The sequence below is a fragment of the Strix uralensis genome, chromosome 24 (genome assembly GCF_047716275.1).
Source record: "Strix uralensis isolate ZFMK-TIS-50842 chromosome 24, bStrUra1, whole genome shotgun sequence".
Classification (NCBI taxonomy): Eukaryota; Metazoa; Chordata; class Aves; order Strigiformes; family Strigidae; genus Strix; species Strix uralensis.
In genome coordinates this window covers 8,851,646-8,878,627 of record NC_133995.1, presented here as the reverse complement: position 1 = coordinate 8,878,627, position 26,982 = coordinate 8,851,646, and the positions used below count along the sequence as shown (strand labels likewise).

At 47.4% G+C, this 26,982-nt stretch overlaps 1 protein-coding gene across 1 annotated transcript in view; it reads right to left on the bottom strand.

The window, feature by feature from the left end:
• Positions 1-23,475, bottom strand: part of CTTNBP2NL (CTTNBP2 N-terminal like) — a 144,010-nt gene extending 120,535 nt beyond the window's left edge. The window contains exon 1 of the mRNA XM_074894052.1: positions 23,427-23,475. The gene's annotated coding sequence lies outside the window, so the exon portion shown is untranslated. The remainder of the gene's footprint in view (positions 1-23,426) is intronic.
• Positions 23,476-26,982: the final 3,507 nt, after the last annotated feature.

Genomic DNA, 26,982 nt, shown 5'->3' with positions numbered 1-26,982 from the left:
CTGCTCTTTTAAAGGTCAGGTATTTGCCTACTATACCTAAATGGTTTTCAAACTACAAAACAAAGAATAGTTAAAAGTAGACAATTAGGGCTTAGAGAGAAGTGTCTCTGAGTAGTCATTCAAATCCAAGAGGAAATTTCAATTAGATCACGCTTATTACTCCTTCATGTTTGCTTTCTGCTAATCTTTGAGCACTTAAGCACCGAGAACATAAAATAGTCTTTCTGCTCCTCCAAGGGCGAGCTCATGGATGAGCTGGTGAGGAGGAGCTGAACCTCCACGTGCATCTGGAGCTGTGAGCAGGAGCTCGAGGAAATACAGTTAACTTTCTTCTCTTGCTGTTAGTAATTAATAAGAAGAAATACTGAACTAGCTGCCTTCCTTGCTGCTGACAGAAGCACTCAAAACCTGAAGGATTTGCCAGCAAGATGCCAGTGAGAGCCCTTCAGCCGTAGCATGGGCCCAGCAGGCAGCAGCCGCCTCCTCCCTGCCACCACCTCCCCCAGTCACACCAGTCGCCTCCCCCCAGTCACACCAGTCGCCACGCTGGCCCTTCCGCCGCAGTGCAAAAGTCAACCATAAACTACTGTAACCACAAAGTAATTCTGTTACTTCAGGAGCTTTGGATAATCCATACTGTCAATATTTGCCACTTTATCTAGTTTGATTACATCCTTTAACATTTTTCCAAAAGATCCACTGGTTTAAACAAAGTTCACTAAGGCCGAATGCTTTACAAGGTTCAGGTTTTCTTGTGCAAGTCCTTAAGCATTTTCTCAATTTTCTCAGTATTTGGTTTCTTCTACAATTATTGACTTAGTCAAAAAATGGATGAATATCCCATGCACGTTTATGAACATACTCACATGTGCTCAAATATATACACATTTATTTATTCACATGCAATGAAAGAACCTACTTGTTCTCCAAGTACCTTTATTAATACCAAAGGTACTTGCAAGAGAATAAACACTGGTTAAGGGTCTTGTATCTCCCGTAACTGTAGTTCCTGAATTCATAATCCTTCACATTAGTATCCTCAAAACATTCCTGTAAAGCAAAGCAAAACTATTAGCCTTACTTTATGGGAGGGAAGAGAGACAGGAGAGTCAGTATGGGGACAGACAGACAGATGCTCATCTTCCTCCATTCTGATCTATCTTTATCTGGAAGCTGTGCATCTGCCTAACACGGCTCCATGCCACGAAAATCAACAAGGCTGAGATGTCCGAGTAACAAACATTAGTAAAAATTGCACTTAAAAAAATAATAATCCACGGTCATTTTTGCTGCAAAACCAGATACAACTTTGGGGGGATTTGTGAGCTTTTCATTAAAGACGCGAAGGACTGCCTGTATGGTCACGAGAAACAGAACCTGGTGCTTTCACGTTGGCAGGAACTTATTCCTGAATGGCCGTTTGTGCCATTCTGCCGCCCCAGCGTGAGCGCGGAGCCAAGCCAACGCCAGCGCAGAAAACCCCCGCGAACACACGAGCTCTGTTGTTAGAGCACCATTAGTATGAGCTGACGTGCTCCGTGGTACTCAGAGCTCCAAGCAGAGCGAGCTGGAGGTAAACGCCGTTGATTTGCCATCTGTGAGACGTGCCAACAGGGGAAAAAAAGGAGCCCCGTGACAGAGAAACGGAGAGCTGGTGAGAAGAGGTGCATGGGCAGAGTAGAAGAAGGGGCTGAGCTGGTCTGGCGGCCTTCTGGTTTGGAAAATATTCATGTTTTGGAAATAATCTTTACTCTGTATAACACTGTTAAGGAGCAAGCTTGCTTCTTTCATAATGAAAACTGAGGAAATTACTCCGTGGGAGGGAGAAGATGGGTGTTGTTGCCTTTTCTATCAAGACAGCTCTGTTACGGGAGCTCCTTCCCACCAGGGAAACCTTGCTGCTCTGGAACACGCAACCCCATGAATCAAAGCAGCCCAGAGACCCCCACACTGCAGGGGATACCTACACCCGAACAGGGGGTACCTACACCTGAACCCCACACAGACCCCCCTGAGCTGACCAAAGCCCCAGCAGTGCTGGCACCAGGCGTGCGCACGGACACCCCCTGCTCACATCTCCTGAGGTTTTGTCCCAGAATCTTCTCTTTTGGGCTGTCAGCAAATGTGACACAGATACGAACCAGCAAAGACTGCTTTTGACAGCTCACATTAAAAGAAAGATGAGGCAAAATGGATTGAAATAAAATAAGGAATGAGGCGACAGAAGGGGCTTTATCTGATACAAAGGATTTTAAAGTGGGATGTCTGATCGCCTTCATTAATCATCCTCTACAAATAGGAAAAAGCTTTCCCTTGGTTCACACCACTATTTCATTTCTACTTATGCATAAGAATCCACCTGAAGATTGCTGTGAAGCAGGCTATGAACCCGCGCAGACCGAACGGGAACAGCCTCACCCCCAGCCCAGCTCCCCTTCACGAGCCGTGTCCAAGCAGCTTTGGGGACACACGCTCCTGCCCCGGGGCCCTTTGCTGCGTTTGTGTCCTTGGGAGAACCGGGTTGTTGTTGGACACCCCCGTGTCAGAAACCAGATATCAGAGAAATTAACTGTGTTCGAAACACCGGCACTCAAGAAGCAGACGGCTGCCTTACAGAAAGCTTACAGAGCAAACCAGGAGTATTGCGGAGCACAGATAACATCTGCTATCGGAGTCAATTCCGTCTGTCTTTGGGTCACTCAGCCTGAAAAGACAATAGTTTTGTTTTGAAAGTGTCTCCCCCCGGGGCTAAGGGAGACCTTTGTGCCGGCCAACGGCTCCTGTCCAGGTACCGGTCGGCGTCCGGCGCTCCCAGAGGCTGCACAGGCAGAGCCCGGCTTTGCGATGGGTTTTGGGACGACGCAAGTCCCTGGTCTCCTCTGGCCTGTTCCCGAGCTCCAGCCCCAGCCGCTGGGTCACGTCCAGGTGTAATGTGGAACAGGCTGGAGGCATCACCCGCCAGGAAGGGGCTCACCTCAGCAGTGAAATGCTTCTTGCTTGGCCTAAAGGACTCTGAGTTAAACTTCATGATACAAAAACTTAGAGAATGCATTTCTGAAACTCAACAACTCCTTACACTAATCAGCCCAAAGCTTATGGTACGCTCATACTGCAAAAACCATCCTTTTCCACTTGTTTTGAAGCGGACAAAGGCTGGTAAATGCTCCTCGTTGCTTGGTGTGGTCCTTACTCTTTGTGCTGGTTTATACCACATTTGTGTTGTTATATTTTCACGCGAGCACTTTTATGACAATGGTAATTATGGCTTGGGTAATTATGGTTTGGGAGCGCACAACACTATATACGTGTATTTCTAACCAAATGAAGCTGGCTGTCGCTACCAGCATTTTTATGCAGACCTGGTGCCTCTTCCGCCACGACGCACTGTTTGCACAACGGTGAACACAGGAGATGGTGCGACCAGACGATACAAACGGAGGATTTCAGGGATTTTTCCAGGCCCTGTCCTGGTGCCGATCTGCCCCCAGGACAGGGAGATCCGCCCTGGTAGCTGCCCCAGTCCCATCACTAACCCTCAGAAATGGCAACATCATTTTTGATCCCCCACCTATTCAAGGGGATCGCCCCCTCCTCTGCCATCCCCCGAGCGAGGGATAGTGCTGTGGCACTGGCAGAAGTGTCCTAAGATGGTTCTCTAATTCTTCTAATTGATATTTCCATAATAAGCTTTTTGCTAGTGAGAGCATTCACATTAAGTAGCTTTTCCTGTCCAATATTCCTTCTCATTTTTCTTCCTCGTCTGTTACTAACATCTGTTGAACAAAATTGATAACAATAGGGGATCCATTACTGTCATTCCAGGGGTGCACCATCAATCCAGATGCTCCAGAGGTTAAAAGCAAAAATACTGCCATGTTCAAAAGGGAGTCAAACGCTAAGTAGATATACTTTATCACTAAAAAATTTAATTTTTGTGGAAAAAAAAATGTGTGATATCTGGCTATTCAACTTATTAGTAGGTTTCATACTTTCCCCCTTTGCCCGTCGCTTTCTATCTATTTTTCTGTTGTTTGTAGTCAAACCATATTATCGTGCTGCATCACTCAGTCACTGTGTTAGCTGGCACAGTCCAGTTTTATCCAGCAAGCATATTAATCTTGACAATGCACCTGGGGTTTCACTCATTCTTACTTTGACTTTTAATAGACATGTCCCCTTGCACTCAATTTATTACCCTGTTTATATCAAAAAGCAAACTGCAGAGCTGTGCACCCGAGTAAGTCACCTCAATTAGGAAACTCGGCTACTTGACCAAAGGCTTTGAATGACTATAAAGTTATACTTAAAACTCTGCACTCAACTACACGAAGATAGCTTAGTTTGCATCCCATAATACATATCTACCCCCGAGAGGCAATACATTTATATGAGTTGATATGATATGCTTTTTCTGTTAGCAACCCTTTAGAAGTTCTTTAAGCAGACAGATGTTCCAGGTAAGGAAGAGTAAAGCAGTTTGAGGCTGTAACAATGTGCTCAAGCCAAGAACCCCCTCTCCATGGCTGACCAGCCAAATATTGCCACCCCAGAGACCGCAGCTCTTGGCTATCTGTGTCCCAAGCTAAGATAAATTTGACTAGAACATTAGCACTTTAGACGTATGAAGAATAAATAACAATAAGGCAAGTAGTTTATCACAGACGTGTTAGTAAAAATGAACAAAACAAGCTACTGTAATAACTGAGATAAAGATAAGCAATCCTGACAAGCCCCTGATAGTTTCCATACTTCTCCAAAGCCTTATGAGTCTCTTGGTTCTGCAAAATTAAACCAGAAATCTAAAAATCATTAGCTTTATTCTAAGTTTTTTTCCCTGGTATTTCCATTTCTGGTCCAATTAGCAATACCTCAAAACCAGTTTCTCTCTCCTGGCATTTCAAATCCCTACAGGAGGGCTGTCTGAAGCCTGAAAACCCACGGATGTTGCCGAGATGAGGTCTGGCTGGAGTCAGACATTGCTGACACCCGAGAGCATCCGTTTTCATCGAAATCATGAGAGAGATGTCAAACTTAATTCATATAGAGTCAGGTGCCCTTGAAAACAGAAGATCAAACCAGTGGGCAAGCTCAGGAATCAATGCGGTTATTAACGAGTATTGGAGAAAGAAGCTGCCTGAACAGATAAATATGCTGAGAAAATTGGAGCTGAACTGTTTCAACGAGCAACAGCAGCCCAGGATTACAGGTCATGGAGCGTGTCAGCACCCCAGAACCAGCCATTTGCTGATATACTTCAGAATCCTCCAGTAACGCCCTCGTCTACCTTCTGTCAATATTTAGACTCTCATTGGGCATCACCTCCTTATTCTGTTAACACTCTGAGAGCTGGGAGGCAGATTTGGAACTGAAACAGCCATGTTTACTGGCACCTTCTCCTCCAAATAACTGGCAAACTTTCTGACACATATTTGCATTTCTACAAAATTTTCTGTTTGGGTGGGCACAAGTTGATTCTCCTCATGTCGTGTATCGCCCAAAGTTTTCCCGCAGGGAGGCAGGAAAGCGAAGCTGACTGAGATGCCGTTATCTGATCAGAGACCAGGGTCGCGCCAGGAAAGGGTGTAAGTCAACTGCTTCACACCGCTCCCTGCTCCGGTACGGGGGTAGGGTGCAGGTTGCAGAGTTCCGACTGCTTTCATTTAAGACCACAGTTACTTTTACAGATCACTTTCAAAAGACTCTCAGTGCTCGCTGCTGTTAATGATCACTCCATCATCCTCGTTTCAGGCAACCGATCCAAGCTGGCAAATATTTGGGTTTATAATTACATTAGTAAGTTCCAGATTTCGCACCTCCTGCTCCAGTGAGGGTGCTGAGACCAACACCCGTGCGAGTTCCTTTTCTCATTTAGTCTTTGCAGACAAGCTGCTGTCGTGACCCCGACTGGACGACGCTGCTACCCAGCCTCGTGCTCAGCACCCGCCGCTTCGGTGCACGCTTAAACCCCACTGCAGCCCAGTTAAACACTTTCCTGAATTTTAGACCAGGCTCTGATTCAAAACAGGCTGCAGAGGGAAAAGGAGGTCTTTCTGACATGTTTTGAGCTGTGTTACTGTTGCCATGAGATGCTGTTTTCCTCTCCCACCCAGAGGAGGAATTGTTCTGTTTCACTCCAAAGGGATGTCATTAATTCAGGTGTCTGTGTTATAAATGTGTAGTTTGCTGATATGTTCTGTGTGTCATTCAAAGCAAAGTCTCTCCCATCTCACAGTTCTGCAGCACAACAACTATCACAGTCTGGAGCCAATGCACCATTGAGGAAAATAATTATCCAAAAAGTAATTAAATTAATTGACCAGGGAAGTGATTCTGTGAGGCTGTGGGGATAATTAAAACTAACACATGTTTTGATGCATTTATAGCATAAATGCTCAGGGCTGCAATGTTAACTGGCCTTTTTAGCTCCATTCTTCACCCAGTGCAGCCATCCAGGCATCCTGCTCCCTGCCCATCAGTGCAAACCAATGTAATAAATACACAGAATGCTCTTTTTTGTCTTAATGATATTCATGTGAGTGGGACCCACATTCTTGAGGCTCAAGGGGGACATGACTGAGACGTGCAAAATCATAAAGGCAGAAGAGGAGGTCGATGCAGAACTGTTATTCACCAAATCCCTCAAAATAGAACTCCCTGAAGCTAGCAGGGAGGGTGTTTGAAACCGATAAAAGAAAGGATTCTTGAATCATCTAGTTTTAGTTCAGTTTTTAGAGCAGGTAGTGAACTGGAAACTGCTGCCAGGGGAGGCTGTGAAGCTCGAGCACAAAAAAGGAATTAGGTGGACTCAGGTACACCAGGTCTGTAAACAGATACTAAATCAGCGGGTGGGGATGTACCCCTGAAGCCTGGAGGTTAACAGGAATAGATTTTTCTCCCTCATAAAGCTCTGTCCCTTGGTCTGTGGTGTCCCCTTGCTCTGCTCTGCATGGGGACACCTGGGGAGGGCCCGGTGGCCCTGGGCCGGGAGATGCCCCCCAGCTCCGCATGTGCCCTGGCAGGTGCCCCCGGGCAGACACCTGCTGAAAGCAAGTTTGCCTGTGTGTATGTAAACCTGCAACAACAAACATCATCCCAGAGGAGAGGTGGATGGACAGTCTTAATTAACTGTTTCTTGTGGCATATTCTTAATCATTTGGTTGATATTGCTGCAGTCTGTTACAAACTTCATTAAATTTACTTGCCTCACAGGCATTTCTACCTCTTATAATCAGCCTCATTCCTGTCAAAGATAAATTGCTTAATGGGATAAGTTGATCCTATACAAATGGAGCTTGCTTTGAACTTGTTTTGATAAGTAGTATAACACTGTGGCACCAGACAGAAGGTTTCTGTTGTTTATCTTTGTAGTGATACGGCATGAAATAAAAATGGTGCCACTGCTACCTGAGCTGCATTCATCAGGCTGTACAGGGATCAGAAAATATTAGTCAAGTTAAATAAACAAAACAAGCTAAACTAGAACACTTAATAAAAGACTTTTAGTTCTTTGATGCCTGTATTTAATATTGATGCATTGCAGATACCAAGACATCATTTTCAAAACTTAATATTTTCCACTAGACCAAAACCAAGCTCCACAGTTTAATTTATTGCTTCAAACCATCTCCTGATAGTTGCTCCAGACCCTTCAGCCCATATTTTTGAGAAACAGCCGATAATAGTTCATATGTTCTATATCTATTGTGACTTTATAGCCTCCCAACATCTCTCTGCTTCTGTCCTCTCTTCTCCAAGCGATGAAAATCCTCCCGCACAGGGAAATACCTCGTCAGCCTCCCTGAGCCAGAACAAGGTGCCTCGGAGCAGCTCTCCGATCCCACTGGTTTATTACGCTGCCCCGTGTCTTGGGAAGTTGCTTTTCATTACGTGAGTCACCCCGCTGAAATCAGAGCAACGGGACTCCTCAGTGTTATGTCATGGTTGGAGAAACCAGAACCTATTCTATAATTACAGAAACTGTAATGCTTTAATGTTGATGTGGGTGTAATCCCTTAATTAACACATATTTTAAAAAGCGCTTAATGCTTATGACAAAAAGCATTGAAACTTAATGCACTAACTCAATAACAGCATAACTTCCAAATAAGAAAGCAGGGAATTATTAGACATCGATGCATCATTTGCTAATGAGCTGTAATTCTGTATTAATTTACCTACTAGTTGATTAGATAGGAGAGATTTTCAAAATACGTTAGAGATTGTGGTTCCAGAAAACTAGTTCAACATCAGAAAAACGTTATTAAATTTTTCTCTGTGGTGCATTTGGAATAATTAACTAGTTGACACTTAAATAAAATTCATAAACAATTAGATCTCAACTGATAAATTCTAGCATTAGAAATAACCCAGGCAGTACCACCGAGCCCCAGCCGCAGTGCTCAGGAGGAGGATTTCAGCGGCCGCTCACCGAGGCCAGGGCTGAGCCGCGCGTGCGCTCCCCAGACCCGGCATTAGGAAACTCCAGTGGAGCTGCTCTGGCTCTAGGGGAGGGCCCCGACAACGTCTGGTTTAGGTGGTATAAAACCATACTGCATTACCCCATAAGTAGTTGATGTGCATATACAGCACAATTTCTAACATGTGTACTTAAATCCTCAAGGTTTATAGCTTTCAGAAGAAAGCTCTGAGTTCTTTACCACCTACTACCGATGTTACCACAGCAGTAACACAGTGCTGGTGCTGCTCAAATTCCTAAAGCACTTCCAGATTTAGACATGAGAATATTTGTGTAAATTCTATGTACTAGTCTCATATGTGCTTGAGTATGGGCTATTCCTCAAAAGTCCTATCAACATCATCTTTATTTTTAAAAAAACCCGAACAGAAACCAACCCCAACTTATTTTCCAGTAAAGTATCTGATTGAGATATTTGAGGGACTGTAGAACTGTAGATACAGAATGTCAAAAGGATCTATGCAATAACTGAAACAAGTACTTAAAAATACACATTTCAAGTAGGTCAGATTATATGCATGTTTCCCTGCTTGTTATTTGCTACTTTTAATACATTTTCTTGTCGTCCCAGCTTCCCCTGAAGCACAGATCGGTATTTCCAGAGGGTTTTAAGCACTAGTCGTGCCCTAGGAGAGGACTCCCTCCTGCTGCCAAAGTTTCAGGTGTTCCTCCGCTGTGTATCGCACTATTTTGAACATTTATTGCTTTATGTTTCAGCTTCTATTTTTAGATTCCTTTAACCACACTGGGTTTCTGTCTTTGAGAAAGGACTGTGATCATGTTAAAATACTGCATATTACCTCGAGTTTGTCATAACTCAGAAACATATATCAAGGAGAAGTGTCAAAATGTTCATTTCAGGAATAAGATTAGTAATTTATCTATTATACGTCCCCTTTTTGTTTTGCCAATTGCTACAGACTCAGATTCATCTCCCACTTTTGAAGGGAAATGATGTTTGACTTTTTAAGATCTGCTTTACTATATTCTGCACAAAGCAAATTTGAGTTTTGCAATTGCATATTTTGTGTCAAATGTTTCTCCTTCAACATGGCCAATTAATTCCACATCCTCCCTGCTTTTGAAACTGCCTTGAAAATTGCGTACGCTTTCTATGAGCTCAGTTGTGACAAATTGTTAAACGCAAGTAACAAAAAATATCTTCAACACAAATGAATTAAATTAAACCTTAAAGCAGGTTACTTGAGCAAGACAACATAGAAATAATCCCTACCACTTTCTTTCAAACTCTCACTTCAGAAAACACGGTTCTGTGGATCTGTTGGGGGACACAGTTGGTTTTCTTAAAAAAGAGGGGGGGAAAAGGGACACAAGAGCAAGGCCTCGAGCACGGGTGCGCAGACACCCCCGTGACGCCGCGTTTCCCGGCTGCGTTCAGCCTCTCGGCTCATCCCCATCTGTCCACCTCTTACGTTCCCAAATGGCTTTGGAGGTGGGAACGGGAGCAGCACCACGACTGCCAGCTTTAAAGAAATGGCAAAAAGCAATTACGGAGCAGGATAAACAAATGTGAGCAACTGGAAGACCTGAGTAAGAGAAACAACTCGCTGCTTTAACTGCAGCGAAACAAAGCACCTGTCTTATTCCTGATGGTTTGCTCCCTTCCCTGCAGTGTTTTCCCACAAAATGCTGTAACCCCAACGGTTCCTGACACAGAAGAGTCAGTGGTACCAAGAGGAGGAATTGGGCAAATCCAGCGTCATGAATAGGAAAGCGGGATGCTGAGAGGTCTCAGGGCAGAAAGAGCAGCAGGAAAGGAACGATGACATTCCTCACGGTTAGCAGAAGCGTCTTGCTCTGCTGAAACTTGAAATAACCAAGAAGAAAGAGCTCACACAAAAAGATCTTGCATATCTAGAACAGCCGCAACATCAGGAGGAAAAGGAGCACAAGAGATGTGTGTTATCGTTGTCTGGGACTGAACTGGTTTTGTCCACACACCCAGAGCTAAGCACCCACTTCCACACATTAAAGCCTAAACTGGACACGGCCCCATGAAGGATCTAATGATCTGCCCACACCACTCACTTCATTTGTCACCGCAGCAGCGGGAAGAAATCCCACAACCCCCCCCAAAAACACAAGACCCTTTCTTCCTCTAATTCTCAGCTTCAGTACTGGCTTGGCATACCCCTGCCTAGTATAAGTCTAAGCGATAGCTGGGCTTAGCCTGAGCTCAGACTCTGGCTTTGTATCCGATACATCAATGTCTTGCAAGGGATGTTTATACAAAAGAATAAATGCTGACACCTGTGAGCAGCAGCTTTGGGAACAGCTGTTAGAACCACAGTGAGCTCCCGACAGCCCCAAAGCCACTAAAGCAAACCCCTCCAGGGTCCCAGCCCCATACCACCCGGCGAGAGGCTGTGCCCCCCAGTCAGCCCAGGGCTCCTAATGCCGCAGCACCAGGCAGGGAAGATGGCACAAGCATTTTAAACAGGCTGTGAAATCATCTGAGGCCCATTCAGCTAAGACTCTCTACTTTCCTTTTCCTCTCTCCGCACTCAATTTTTCCCCCCACAGACCAGTTTTGTTCCAGGAGAGGCACCGTGAAGCTTGCCACTCCACAGGCAAGCGCTAGCTCGGATCAGGAAGATTTCATTTTTTAATACTAAGCCTCCCACCCGTCCCCCTGCAAACAGGCACCCAGGGAAGGGGCTGTGCGTGCTGAGGACATGCCCTGGGATGGGACGGGACTGTGGCCGGGGCAGCCCCTCCCGGCAGCAGGGACATGTGGCTCATGTCACCAGGAGGGTGAGAGGGACCGCGCTGCCTCTCCCCAGGGACACTTTCCCCATCGGGGTTTGGGAGCTCACCCCGAGTCCCTTCTCCATTTCCAGGAGGAATAAACTGCGGAGGGGAGGGCTGAGCCCCGCAGGGCTCCCAGCTGACGACCAAGGCTCAGGGTTTTATGCATCACCAGCAGCAATAAAGCGAGTGTGCAGGCCAAATTATTTCCTCACTTACATCTGTGCAGCCCCATTACCCTTTAGTGCAGTTGCACAGGCGTAACCAAGGGCACGATGTGAAGGCGACGCGCCCGCAGAAAGAATTGCTGCTGCCTCGTCCTTGCGGGTTAGCTGCACCGCTCCGCCGAGCGCATCGTTAACGCAGAGCTCTGGCAAACTCATAGCCAAGGGAGGAGAGAAACGCGCAAACTGCCGAGACAAAATTCAGTGCTGAAATAAAAAAATCCGTTGTTTCAGCACAGAATTTGAAGTGGTGGAAACAGTCACACTAATTGAGAAAATGTGTCCCAGGAAGGGGGCAACTCTTCCGCCCGCTCCCTGAGCAAAACCTTCTGGAGGCACCACAATCGCCACACAACAGCTGGACTCCCTTACAAGAAATTTCATACAAAAGTACATAATCTTATAATCATTGTCTCTGTAAGCAAGTCATAATGTCTCAATTACAGCGAGGGTCCCCTGTGCTCCGGTTGTCTGTATATAATACTGCTAATTTAAAAAACAGAAGAGATTCTCAAAAGTTTAGAGAATTACCCACCTCCCTCCAAGTAAAATCTAAATGGAGTTTTCTGCACTACCCATCTGTTCGTTTTATACAATACATACGCTTTTTTCCAGATTAGATTGTTTTCCTCATCTTTATACACATCTGCAGAGCTTTTGTAAGAATGATTCGGGCCATAGACCCAAGCTGTAGTGAAAGATCCCCTGCATTGACAGAGCAGCCCCGATTATTATGCAGGTATTTAAACAAGAAGAAAAAAAAAGCAGGCCAAAAATACCAGTATTCCTTTTCCCAACTATGAGAATTATAGGCAACTTGTATGAGGTTATCAAGGAATTAAAGCAAACCCACTGCCTTTAGGTACAGAAGTGGGTAAGCCCTATTCACGTCCCGGCTGCCAGCTCATTCCCACCCAAAGGGGCCCCGAAAATTGGCGACTGGAACGTGGCTGGTGGGCAGAGCACTCCCTGCCTGGGGGGAGCCGCGCGCAAGGAGGGGAGCTGGGGCCAGCTCATCTTACTTAGCAGAAACAGATGCTTGAGGCAGATTTCACGTGGCCCTTCTGGGTTTAGGAAGAGGATTTGTAATCTCTTTACGAAGTTAATAGGGTCATCCTGGAGGAATTGCCTTTGTGAATGTGAGGGATACAAAAGGAAAAAAAGAGCAAGCTTGCTTCCCAAGTTTTGGGAGCAGATTTCAAGGAGAGAACAGAAATAACCCATTCGAATATTTTCAGCTCACTGGCATAAAGCAATTAATGATCGCTTTTGCATTTATTCACTTTCCAATGAAATTAGCCTGCGAACTTTTATGACACAGGCAATGGTCATGACAAGTGGATAATAAAGTGATTGAAGGGCAGGGGAATAAACCTCACAAGGCCTGGCTCTGCCCGGACGCTGCGGAGTCCCACACCAAAGGCGCTTTTCTGGTTTTGTGCCGCACGGAGCGAAGCTGCCTCTGCGGTGGTGGAAGTGCTGGAAGATGCGCTTGAAACACCAGGCAGGAAACTGCATCCTCATAACCATCACCGAGGTGGTCCCAGAAACAAGGACATATAAACGTGGAGCCTTATTTCATCCCGTTGGAAAGGCTTCTTCCAGCTGGAAAATTATGTGTATGTACAGTGATTACATAGGTACAGCGACTACCTACAAATACCAACAGGCACCCTGAGGAAGAGCCGCTCCAGTCACATCAAGGATCCCGCTTCTCTCTCTCTCCACCCCGTTTTCAGAGATCTGAGTACAAGCAGCTGGTGACAACTCCAACCGCAGCAAAAACTTCTGTTTGAAAGACGGCAAGATTTGCTTTTGAAAACTTTCCTGTCTCCTTTTCACCTTTTTTCCCCAGTATAAGCATTTGAAACTAGTGAAGCCCAAATTCAAAAGCAAGAGTTAGCGAAGAGACTTTAAACAGAAATAATGAATAAACAACTTCCTAACCTCAGACTCATCCTCCACCTAGACACAACATGTCATTTTGTAGAGCCAAAAATTTCAGACTCTGGGTGTTGTACTTTCATCTTCCCCCATGACAACTTGAGCTTCTTGCAGCTTCTGTGTCCGTGCCTTCTCCGCAGGTACGTGGGAGAGCGCTTTGATTGCTGCGCGCAGGCGAGGGAGGGCACGTCTCCTCCCAGGGACAGGGGTTTGTTCACGCTTACGGATCCCCAGCTGAGCACAAGGCCCAGGGGAGTGTCACACTCAAATCCGCGCTTGAGGAGCCGCAGCAGATGCGGACGTAGGCGCTGACACACCCCTTGTGCTGCAGGACGGCTCCATCGCGCCAGGCAGCGCGCTTGGGTTATCCTCACTGGGCAAGGAGCAGGAGAGCGCTAGGAGACGCGGTGGGGGACTCTGCCAGGCACGGACACAGCAGTGGGGAGGTTCTGTGGCAAGGAATTGCCTTCAGCAGGACGTCCAGGAAATGTAAGATCAAGACAGTTCCTCTCCAGCCACAGTGAAATCTGAGCTCCCTGCTGGGGCTTCCTGCACACGAGATGGCTTCGTGGTCAGCACTTCTGTTTCAAAGGGCCAAAGATCTCATCGTATCAGTGTAAGCTTTTTCAGGTCTGATAAAGCAAGCAAACGTACTTTAAGTGAACAGATGCCTTTTTGTGTGCATTAAGGTGGTGCATAAATGCCAAAGGTTTCCCTATGCCTCCTCCTGTTTCTTCACCTCCAAATCCAAGACTGGATGGGCTATCTGCTCATTCCCTCTGTCATTCCCTACCCTTCTCCATAGCAGAACGCAGCAGATAGGAGCTGACAGTGCCTAGATTATTTATAAGGATTAACTCCCATGGGGCTCTCCCTGATGTGCAGCAAACTCCTGTTATTCTGCTACCCCATCCTCGTGAAAACCACTCAGGGCTGATGCGGTAATCAGTCGTCCGCAGAACGAGGTCCTTTAAAAACCAAAACCAAACAACCCTAGCAGGCTGGAGCATACGAGCGGTGGGGTGGCTCGTGGTTTGCTTTCATTCCCCGTGGCTCTCATTTCCTTCCCAGGTCTCGCTCTAACAGACTAACATCAGCAAGAGCAGGTGCTTCTCAGTAATGTTAGACCACAAAGCTCTGGGCCCTTCGTGCAGGAACAGACTCTCCCTCTGCATGGAGGATACACTCAGGGCGTGGGCACATTCAAACAGGGATTTTTAGCTTCTGTATTGGCCCTTCTTACAGAGTTTATCAGTATAACACTTCTAAAGCCAGAGCAGATGTTTCAGTGCTGAGCTAAGGTGAAGTCTCACAGCTGCAGGAAATGCTGAGCACCTTACGTGAGTCATCCCATCAGCAGGCAGCCCCAGGCTGCCAACCCAAACACATTTTAGAGCTAATCAGGGCCAAATGAGGTGGATAATTTGGTGGATATTCCCTGGACATTTCCTAACTCCTTGCTGCTTTCACAAGGAAGCCAGGTGTAAAGGGCAACGCCTGGGCTGGGCTGCTGAGGCCCAGGCGCAGTGCTCTGTGCATCCCGGGCGTTGCTCACGTCTGACCTCAGCTGTGCGTCAGAAACAGCCGGAGGGACCCTCCGTCGGGCTTCTCCCAGCAGCGGCTGGTGGGCACGAGGCTGTGCCTCTCCCCTGCTCGGGGCACGCAGCGTCCCCAGGCACTGGGGCCCTTACCAGGGACACCAGGGCGTTGGTGGATGAACACTCACGGCCTGGGGCTCACGGGGTGATGCAAGGGTCCCTTCTGGTTTCAGACACACCAAAATCTCTGGAAATAAAGCGTTGCACTTTGCCACTGAGAGAAAAAGCAGCTTTTCTTTCCTGAAATCAGCTAAACTTCCCTATCAGGGAGAGAAAAGGACCATGCAGCAGTGCTCCCCCAGCTTGGGGAGGAACATTTCCATCAGGCCTGACCTTGCAGCACAGTATAAGCAAAGGTTAGGAGCATCTGCAAAGATGGCAGGAGGGAGAAGGCTGTACAGCACCCCGTAATTTCCACAAAACTCCATTAACACTAAAACAATAACCCTCTGCGCACACACTCCCACACAACCCTGCCCAGCACTGCGCCATTGAGGGCCCGGCAGCTTCTGCGTTCGCAGTCAACGTAGGTGGGTAGAAGAAAGGGAAATGTGCTCTTTTGCGATGGAGAGAAAAGCTCCAGCAGCCGCAGGAAAGCCGTGAGAGCCCAGGCTGGGGAGGCCCACGGGGCACGGAGCATGGGCGTTCCGCAGGCACTGGATCAGGCACCACTTCAAGTCACTGATCTGTTCCAGGCTCTGACTAATTACCCTTATTTCACCTCGAATTTTAAGTTCCATGTAATTCAGTTTAAATTCCAGTGCAGATCTTTGCAAAGAAAGCAAGCGGGAGGCTGGGGACCCAGGGAGAGCACAGCGAGGTGCTGTGCGGGAACAAAGCCTCACTCCTGGCTGCCTCAGCAGAGATGGGGCTCCCAAACCAACACACCCCCTCCAGAAACACCCCCCTCGGCACCCACAGCCTCTGCTCACGTACAGCCCATCTCAACTGCAGCGACGAGACTCAACTAGTCGTTACTGGAGCAGGGTTCACACTGGGTGCACTGGTGCAGCACAAGGACCAGTATCTCTCCCCTGCAGCCCATCTCCTGCAGGTCCCCGTTACACTCCCTTACAGGAGGAGATTGTCTGCCAAAAGTGCATTTAGCACCATGACTAATCTCTTCCTCTGATGGCTCTCAGCCCCACAAGGCAGGATCTCCAGGGGAGCGCTTCAACCCGTTACAGGCTTTTCTATAAAATAGGTGTGTGCAAAACCAAAGGAAAAATCTGCGAGTCCCGGGTGCTGCAGAGGCCGGGCAGCCTCGCCGGCTGTGCGGTGCCTGCGTGCTTTGCTCCTGACTTGCAATTTCTTTTACATTAGTAAGTCCAGTCCTGAGCAACTCTATTTAACTAAATTATATTTTGGGCTTTATTTTCCCTGCTGTGGAAGGGTATAAACCCAAAAGCATGCACAATGGTTAATATTTTCCCAAACTCCTATGTAAAAGCATCCCAGCAGACAACAAACACCACAGATAATTCTTGTGCTTCCAGAGAAAACCAACGTCCTTACCAACAGCAAATGGTAGCTGCAGTTACAAATATTAAACGTACAGAGTTGCCATGAGTTTAGAAGTGCCTTGTATACCCCCAACCCAGCCCTGTAATAAACCCTATGGTCTTGTGGGATATTTTTTAATAAAAAGAAATAAAAAACATTAAAGCTAAGTCATTAAGTGCTGGAAGTAGTTGGGAATGCCAAATGCAATCTGTGCAACCCATCACTAAAAGCCAGCTGTAAGTCAGGGCCACTTCCTCATGTATTTCAAATTTGTTCTTTTTGTATGATATCACCATAAAATGTTGTTTGCATTGCTAAATAAACAGCAAGCGCCCTTCACTTTAGGATGATACTAGTACTTAAGAACTGAACCAAAGACTAAGTCAAACCCGAGGGCAGGCCCATCCTTGCAGGTGTAAGAGCCGTTGTTGCCCCGCAGCGCGTCCAGCAGAGCGAGGCACCGCGGTTTTCCCGGATTTGGCATAACCGGATGCTGGAGGCGACGCAGCCATTGCCCCAGGAGCTCCAAAACCAACACACGTGGCCAGATGTCTTGGCCAAACCCCATTGCTTTCTCTCTTTGGCCTTCTGGCCTTCAGTCTACAGGATTTAAGTTCTCTGAATCCTTTTTTTAACCACAAACACAGGGACTAAATATGTTAGAAGAGCCAAGCCAAGCCAGCCCAACCCCTCCGTAGCCGTGTGGCTCCTGGAGCAAAGGCATGACCCCCCCCAGCCCCCCGGCCCCTGCTCACTAGTGCGCTGCACTCCCGAGACCTTTCCCTCCCTTCTCCTCTGCCAGGAACCTGCTGGAAGTTTTCAGTAGCTTTTTTCCAGTTCGATATTCTAGAATCATCTGGCTGCTGGTGTTCCGCTCTCCTCCCTTACTTGCCAGCTAAACCCTACAAGTTTACAGACAAACACTGAAAATAAACCAATGACAGTAACACTGCATCCCATCACTCCTCCCCCAGGCTCAGCAATCGGTTTACGGCTCATTCTAATGCAGTTCCAGAAACGAAGGTTTCTGGCTTTATCTCCCCAAGATCTTTTAGAATCCTGTCAAATTTATGAAGTTATTAAAAAAATTAGTATTTGTCCTCTAGGAAACTGTAGTATTTTGTAGCTACATCCAAATTTAAAACAACAAGCTGAAATATAATTTTTTCTTAGAACATTAAGTCCTGAAAATCTTCAAGGCCAGGTTGGACGGGGCTTTGGGCAACCTGGGCTAGTGGAAGGTGTCCCTGCCCGGGGCAAGGGGGTGGGACTGGATGATCTCTAAGGTCCCTTCCAACCCAAACCATCCTGTGAGTCTATGTCGATAAATGCCCCTCGACACGTCTTTGTGCAAGGGGCAGCTGAGCCCTAGAGCTGTGGGACCCAGCCCTGCAAACTTGTTGAGGTTCTGGGGTGAAAATATTTGAATGCGTTATTTGTGATGTTCTTCATATGAGATCCTGGAGTTTTAAAATAGGTTATATGATTTCTGGATTGATACCGAAATTTTCAATGGAGATCACCCAACGTCCCACCATTTGTTGGGTAGGAAGGGATGTGAATTAGGGAAGTTGAATAAATACTCAGTGTTAAAGTTTCCCTCAAGTAAATGACTTGTATGCATAAATAACTTTGGGAGCTGTCAATAAAATCATCCACAAATTCTGTCAGATAGAAGAGTAATTATGGCTTCTGCTTGTTAGTAATAAAATGATACATTAGCTCAGCTTACACAAAACACAAACACCTTCTGATTTCATTGAAGATTAATGCTAATGTGCCAAATTGCCAGACTAAACTTAATTGCTCTTTTTTATCTTCATTAAATGATAAGCAGCAGCCACAGAAATGGTTCTGGTGACCTTGGATTTACATAGACCTTCAGTCACAGCAAAATCTCCTGTTTTTATTTCTAACTCAGTAACTTCACTGGGGGCCGCAGCACCCCCCGTCCCCTGCCGAGTCCAAGCCTGCCCTGCAGAGCCCAGCTCTGGGGCGCACGCCTCATGCGATGCACCCGAACCCCCACGGTCCAAGAGAACTATTTTTGCCTCTGTGTGACAACCCAAAACTGAAGTTTTTACTTCTTGAAAGACGACACGGCTCCTTTTCTTTCCCCGTTTGTGTTTTACAACAATATATTTGCAGAAGAAAAAAATATCACCCAGTTACTTCCCATCTCCATGGCAACATCCTGCTCTGGCTCCAATTGATAAATACTTCGCAAAACCCTGTTACTGTAGGTTAGTTGTTGCAAAAATTATACACTATCACTCACAACTCCATAATATTCAACGTGTTCTCTGGGTGAAGAGTAATGGCCTGATTTTGGCCCTTGTACCCTTGAGCTTCCTTCATTTTCCCCCTGGTTACAGCAGGTAATTGCAGGCGCAGTTTAATCCATTTGTGCCCAAGTGGCGCGTTTCCAGGTTTCTGTTCGGTACCTCAGTAACCTCATGGCCTCACACCAGACCACGGGAGAGGGAGAGTACAGGATCCCACCCACAACCATTTGCAGTCAGGCACTTAGAGAAAGCTGCTGTTGCACATCTGTCCGTATCTGCTCCTCCCACCCCAACCCTGGTTCCATAAACCTTCCTCTGCAGGTACAGGGAGGAAAGAGAGTAGAAAGTGTCCTTGCTCATCTCCTGGGGCTAAAACCTGGGTAGGACTGAGCGCAGAAACTAGGGGAGAAGGGAAGGTTTCCACATGAATGTTCTCCTGCACAAGCAAGCGAAGGGGCAGAACCGCCTCACCCGAATGACCTGGGTGTCCCCACCCAAAGCAGCTGGCCTGCCTGCTCCTTGTCCCCTCTTCTTTAGGGGAATCTCCTTTAACTTCAGCGGCACTGAGTCAGCAGCAGGAGCTCCTGTCCCTGCTGGAGGAGCCCTCCAGGCAAAGTTCAAATGACCAATTAGCGTCTCTATGCACTTCTAAGCTGCTTTCCCAGCTTGCAAAGGCTGAGTCAGTAACCTTTAAAAATGCAAAGCTTATCGTGGGCTGATTGCAGCTGCACCCTCCAACATCGCTGCCTGGTGATGGGAAGGAGGTGCTGGGACTCGCTGCCTCGCTCGCTCTAACGCCGTTGGTGTTTCCAGAGCTCCCCAGCACACAAACCTGACCGGGGTGAAGTGGCCAGGCCCAGAGAACCCCCCCGGGACGTAACGCTGCTGCGAGCCAAGGCTGGTGCGTCCTGCCCATCCCTCAGCCAGGGCTGCAGCCACCAGACCACCCCTGCATGCCACAGCCCTGGGAAAGCACCTCGGGAAGAAGGGGGATATTTGTGGACGCGGAGAGTAAAATGAGCTTGGGATGCCCAGGAGGGAACAGGCAATCAAGCGCTCGCCTCTGTTTCGATGAGCGCCCTGGGCCCAGCTCATGCAGGAGAGCATTAGATGGGGATCTGAAGACATCTCGAGAAGGGAGTAGCTGGCCAAGTTTTCCCAGTAGTTAATGATCCTCAAAGTTCAAAATTTCTACCTTGTTAATTGATTTTTTCCGGCTTCAGCTTAAAGCTATTGGGTCTTTTCGTGACTTTCTCTGAAGAAAAAGCCTTTCAGTACCTGGAGCTTCCTCCTTGCAAAGGTACTTATCCGCTGAAATTAAGTTACAAGCTTCTTTTTGATAAGATAAACAGACTGAGCTCCTTAAGTCTACCACTGTAAAATATTCTCTCCAGTGCCTAATCATTCTTTATTAATCTTTTCAGCTCAGTGACATGGCAGCAGAAAAGTAAAAAAAAAAAATAATCAGGAAACAATCAGACAAAAAGAAAGCCTCGCTACAAGAGATAAAGGGATATGCTATCCGAGGGAGTGAATAGTCCAGGATTTCACAAAAGATGCTAAAGTCCTTATAGAACCACAGTACAAAATTATTCCAAAGACCTTACCGAGGAGCAGCACTGCTACCCTGAGCGGGGAGAGGCGAGGCGAGCCGAGGGGAAGCTGCCTAATGCCAGTCTGCGATAAAGATACATCTTCTGTATTTCTTAAAGCATCTGAGACGGGGAGTTGGAGTCAGACTGATAAGGTGGGCTGTCCTTTTAGTCAAGGATGTCAACATGGATTTCAACATGTTCTTACAAAACCCCTTGCAGATGCACATCAGACACCAGAGGAAAAAGGCAGATCTCTATCACAGCGCTCGGGAAACTGCATCAGGGACTGCTTCAAAGATTAGTTTATAATGAACATAAACTAGGCTTAAATTAGGTGGTGCGAAACAGAGAGCTGGGACTTCTACACATTATATTTATTGATTTACAGATTTATTTGCAGTACCCAAGTCACTGAGCGCTCCCAGGATAAACTAGCCCCCTGAGATCACACTGGTGATTTCCAGTGCTCTGAGCTCACAGAGGGCTCGTTGCTCTCCCGGTAACTGCCGTGCCAGGCTGGAGGGGCACCACGCTCCCCCGCAGCCCCCGCGATGGCACCGACTGCACCCGGGGGTGGCACAAGCAGCTCCTTCCCCAGCCCAGGGTAGCCTGCAGCAGCACTTGGTCCCAGAAGGTCACTCACTACCTTTGAACTTCTCATCACAAACAGCCACCTGGTACTTTCTCCAAGCGTGGGAAGCGGGGCTGGCTCCATGCACAGAGGCGGTTGTGGGACTGTGCAGTGCTGGATTACACCCAAAGAGCACGTCACGGCCTGAAGGACAGATTCATTTGTGTCCCCCCGGCTCCTGGGACCCCAGTCCACACCGGGAAGAGCAGAATGCCTGCTCACCCCACGCTCCCCCCACGCTCCCCCTGCTTACATCATCCCTGCTAGTTATGACACAGCGACGACAGCGAGAATTAATGCTCTTTTTTGCATATTTTGTGGGTGCAGTATAGAAATGATACTGGTGGTCTTTTGCTAAACTTCTAAAAATCCTTGCTCCTGACTGTTAACAGCCAGCAATAGTTAACACTTGCAATTCTCATTTCATTTTTAAGAAGGTGGTTCACTTAAATACGGCACTGACAGTGACAGTGCCATTTGTTATATTACTGACCCTTTCACTTTATTCATTTATAATTTAATTGTCAGTTAAATTTGATCAAATATGTCTGAAGCCATTTGCATTAAAAAAAATACATCTTTTCCCTTTTATTCCCTGTATTGTGGCAGGTGTTACTCGATAATTCAATCAGTGCCTGCAGAAAGCTGCTGTTTAATTAATAAGAAAATGGCTAACCATCTAAGTGAAAAACAACAGGCATGGATGAAAATCCCCGATGAGAAGCAATGGATCTTGTTAAGGACTATAAAATACAGACACTCTCATTTACACTTTTGCTGGATTAAGACAAACCAGACCTGCACGGGGCTGACAGCAACCGCCCCGGCACGGCCGCAGCCGCCGAGGCACTCGGGGCACCACCACGACTGACGGACCCGCTTCCGCGGTGCCTACGGCTCAGCAGGAGCCATCGGCTCGGGCTGCCGGGGCTCTCCTGAGCCCAGCTCCTCCCCACAGAACATTTGTGGCTGCAAAATGATTAATAATGTTGCTTTCGCTTGGAAATCCAGTGTTCACAAAACAACGAGAAATCCACTTGTAAACTGTCCGGCCTTGGCAGCCGGCGTGGTCACGGGCTGGGGAAAAACCCCGCCCTGCCGGGGGGTGTTGGGAGATCTGCTGGTGCTTCACAGCTCCCAGCTGGAGAAATAGATCCGAGTGATGAACTGGATTTTTTTTCCTGATTAGTATATTGTAATTAATTCTCTGAAGAATCCTTGCTTAGGAACTTTATTAAATCCCATTAAGACTAATGAATTGTTGTTTCCTAATTATATAGTTGTTTCTAGTTTAATGAACTGTATATTAATAGACTTATAGAATGGACATTTTACTGTTAGGATGGAAATACTTTAAGTAAGAGATATACTCTTGCTAATAGCATCAGCTGTCAGTTACAGTCTCTTTTAATGAATCTGCTGGAAAATACTGTCCTTTTGAATACAGATTTTGATTATTTTGTTAGCTAAGGAAGCAAACAAAAAGCCAAAAATGAAACACATTCTGATGTTCTACATAAAGCAGATATTTTGGCTCCTGTCAATGCAATTTCTCATTGCAAAACAAGATCTCCAGGCCTCTGCAACTACCAGACTCAAGGGATATCACAGAGGAAAATGAGTATAGTGCAGGATGGGTGCCCCATAGGAGTTTTCTTCTTCACAAACTAAAACAACAACATGGATGCTTTCCCAGCTGAAACCCATTTTGAAGGGGGGACACGTGGTGACAACAACCCCCCGCCCACACCCAGACTCAGAGCCCACCAGCATCACACAAGCTCAAAGCAAACCCTCGTCGCGAGCATCAGCGGCTGAGGTGACTTTGTGAGGAGCACCACTGAAAAACGAGGCCCTGAAACAGCTTTCGGTGCCACGCCGAGGGGTAACGCCCCACGTGTTCTCTAGGTCAGTTTTGGTCACTACCCTACAGCGGGCAGGATGCGCGCCCCACTGCAAACCCCACACCCAAACCTGACAGGCACAGGGGAGAAAAGACCATTTTTGGCACCAGCAGAGATGTGGAGCATTACCCCGTGGGTGAACGCGGTAACACACTCCAGAGAGCTTATCATGTCCTGGCAATGCAACGCGGTCAGGGCACACCCACCAATGGGGCCAGCACCCATTTATTTTATCATCCTCACTAAAAACGCATTTTCAAGACACTTTGCAGCCACTCAGAAGTTGTACTGCATTTTCTCCTGCAGGACTGAGCTTGCTTTAGGGCTGGCACATAATGCAAATGTTCCCTGGGCACTTCTGTGCCAGTTTGCCCCCAGAGCTTCTCAGCCCGTGCAGATGACAGTGTTACAAGGGGGTTTGTGCTTCATTAATTCCCTTTCGGCCTCCCCATCACACACGTCGTTCCATGGCCGACCCGAGGAGCCGCCTCCCTTACCTGAACAAGCTGAAGCCGTCTCTGAGCGGAGAAGCTGCTGCACCTCGCTCGGGAGTTGGGAGCTTTGAAGTCTCACTGCAAGGTCAAAGTCGGTGTCCAGGGCTGGAATAAAGGACAAAACGGTCAGAAATCCTGCCCTTGTCCCAGCCTTATACCTCTGTTCTCCAAGGAACCGGCCTAGCAGAGAGCCCAGGGTACACTCATACCTACAACTGGTTTTATCCAAAGAAGTAAACACAGTTTCTCTGCAAATATCTCCTGAACTTTTCCTGAGGATATTTTGTAGGGCAAAATAGATATACTCCTAAAATAGGAGCTGCTTAAAAAGTAAGAATTGCTACTGTTAAAAAAAAAAAAATCCATCATCTTGAATGCTAATACATGTAATCTTCAATGCACTGCAGCCACACCACAGATTAATTTCAGTACAGAGATTATGTTAATACACAAAAAAAGAAGTTGTGATACTGAGTTAGATCAAAGATTTTTCATTTTAGTCACTGTCTTTGGCACCAGGCAGTAATGCCTGTTTCAAAGTAAAGTCAAAGGCCTCTATAATGCACTGAGTTGAACAGTAATTACTACAGGGAAAGGCATAGAGTTTAGACCAGAGTGTTACTTGATCTTGATCTGACATTAGTTGCTTAAAGTCACAAGTATTTGATGAGGAATGACAAACTCCTCGTAAGGCCAGTACTGCCCCTTCACAAGACTTGGGTTTTTCCTTCCTAACCTGGGGAGGAAAGGAGGCAGCAGGTCCTCATCTCACCAATGTGATACGAGCCACTGCAGTGCAGTACAGAGTCAAGCTATTGCTTTTTATTTTCTGTTCACACTACCCTGAAGTTTAACCCCACTGCGATAACAGCTCGGGAGGAGGCGCAGGAGAGGCGGGGGGGTGTGGGGCACGTTCAGGTGCTGTTGGGGGAAGCAGCTTCCAGCATCCTTCTGCCACGTCTAACCCGTGTTTACTCACAAAGCTGTGAGCTGTTTAAGGCTTCTCTACTCTGACCAGGAGATGCAATCGAAGGGGAAGGCAAGCGCGTCCAGAAGCGAGTCCTTACGGATGTAAAACACAAACCCAGCACACGCCTCGGCTGCCCCAGGATCCGGGGCTGCTCCAGGGGCAGGGACATGCTGGTGGGACGTGCAGCCCGGCCCGGCCGCAGCAGAGGCCTCACCACAGCAAAGCAACGTCCCCGCTGCAGCCCGGCTGAGCTGCAGCTCATCAGCCACTGACCACATCTCTGAGCTTCACCCCGACTGCCCCGGCTGTCGCAGAGATGCTCCCCCGGGCAGAAGCAGGCAGCCTCCCGTGGGCACTGCCTTTTGCTTTGCTCTGCCTCTTCTGGCAGCCCTGGCGTGCTCTCCCAAAAAGCAACAGTTCTGGCCATTAACACAACTCTCTGGGGAGGGCATTATAGGACTGTACTGCCAGGGACTATATTCACAACCGCCTGTTCCCTGCGGCAGAGCTGGGCAGGCACAGGGGGACGGGAGAGGCTCCGAAAGGGAGGATGAAAGGTGGCCCCTTCCCCACGGCCTGGCAGGCTGGTACCAGCCATCCCCCCTCCCATGCACGCGGCAGAAAGTCCCTTTCTACTCACTTTCCATACAAGATCAATATGCTTAGCCCGACAAGCACATTATGGATAGAAACATTAAGCTTTATAGGTACACTATAGCTGAATGAATTAAGCTTGATAGTCTCCTGGGAGGCTGATCTCCAACCAGACCCATATATCACCTCCTCTCGCACTTTAACCACCACTTTCTCTCCTAGCAAAAAGCCAGAGATTTTTCTCCTATTTCTGGTTTCCCAAAGGCACGGCAGCTCTTTGCCTTAACCTACCATCGCTCGGAAGGGAAAGCGAGGCCCATTTCCAGGCACCCTGGCCATGACTTTCAGTCGATTCTCTGCAGGCTCCCCAGGGCACAAGCCCCGCAGGAGGCACAGAGCTCCCAGCACCGCTGGCCCAGCCTGTGCCCCCACTCCCCCAGCAGGTAAGTTTGCTTTTTATTCAAACCTACTTAGAGTTAAAACTAATACTTTCCTACAAACTTTTACTATCAAGCCAATAAATACTTAAACGATGCATTACTCATCTTTTAAGAATGGAAATAAAAATTCAAGATGCCTTTTCTTGTTAAAGGAAAAGTTTGGAAGTACCTTAAACAACCCTTGAGAGCGAGCAGCCCATCCATGCTCCCCGGGAACCGCAGCCGTCCTGCCACCATCACAGGGAGAGCTGGAGCAGGGCCACGGGTTGTTTTTGTGAGTGCCCCGGGCAGGGGCAGTGGGGGGTGATCACCAAACCGCCCGCAGGTGAGCCCCTGCCCCTCCCGGGAGAGCTGCCCGCCCCAGAGGGGCTGACGGGCACGGCCGGGACCGCGGGGATCGGGGGGCACCGTCCCATCCCAGTGGGCAGCACTGCCCGTCCCCGTGCTGGGGGAGCACTCGCCTCTTCCCCACCTCCCAAAGTCATAAACTTTCAATCAGACTTGCTTAAAATAAAGAGCAGAGAAATGTCAACTGTGGGAGAACCTTAACAAATTACAGAACAATCACTTAGCCTTGGACAATATTGGTTAACGATATTTAACGCAGGCTCTGGCTAATTAAAAACGAGCCACTCGGCTCAGGCAGGGCTTCGCTCCGACCAAACTTCTGCTGTGCTCAGTAACACCAGTCCTGGCACAAGGAACGCAGACAACGACCTGTACAGGGACAGCCCACACGCATGTTACTGTCTGCCAGTTCTCAAGGTATTGCTGGGGATTAAGTGAAATGTTTTGTCGTGAAGCCTCAGCACAGGGGTGGGTTATTACCTCGCTTCTACAGCAGCACTTCCAGGCTGAGCGGGAGGCGGTGAAGGAACACACAAAAGGCCTAATTCTCTGCGGGCCCCTCGCCCCTGCGCTTGTCCCTGCCGAGGCAGAGCGCTGCCATTTGGTATCTCCGCCTTTACACTCTCCTCAAGCTCCTCACCTTGGATTTTTTCCCATGAAAACAAAAGCAAATTGCAGCCAATATCCCATTGTTCTGGTTTTGTCCTGGCTGCAAGGACAAGATTTCAATACAGAAAGAATAATATATATCTTATAATTTTCCTGTATTTTTTCTCCCAGGAAAAGCACAAGGAGAGTCTTGCTTTCCAGGGCAACAGCATTTTTTTCCAATTTTTCTTTTTTGGAAGGCTCTATCAGCATTTGCTTTGCAATATGTAAATTTGTTGCTCCTCTGCATTGCTCAGAAGTGTTATGAGTTTTAATTAGCAGGTTTTCAGTCTTTCTCACTCATTATAATAACAGACAAGAAATCACAGTTAAATTAATAAATCAAGTTTCTCTCCTAAATTGCTGTTGGGCAGAACTCAGAATGTTTTTAATATGTGTAATTATGTTCAAGGATCTTGTCAATCATTATATTAACATGAATCTCATGGAGACTTTTGCAATCAAGAGAAAGCCCTGGCTGGGCCCCGGCCAAGCATCACGTTCCTGTTGTCCCCTGCAGCCTGCGTGCGTGCTTGGTGTGCTCAGGTGCTTTTCTGCA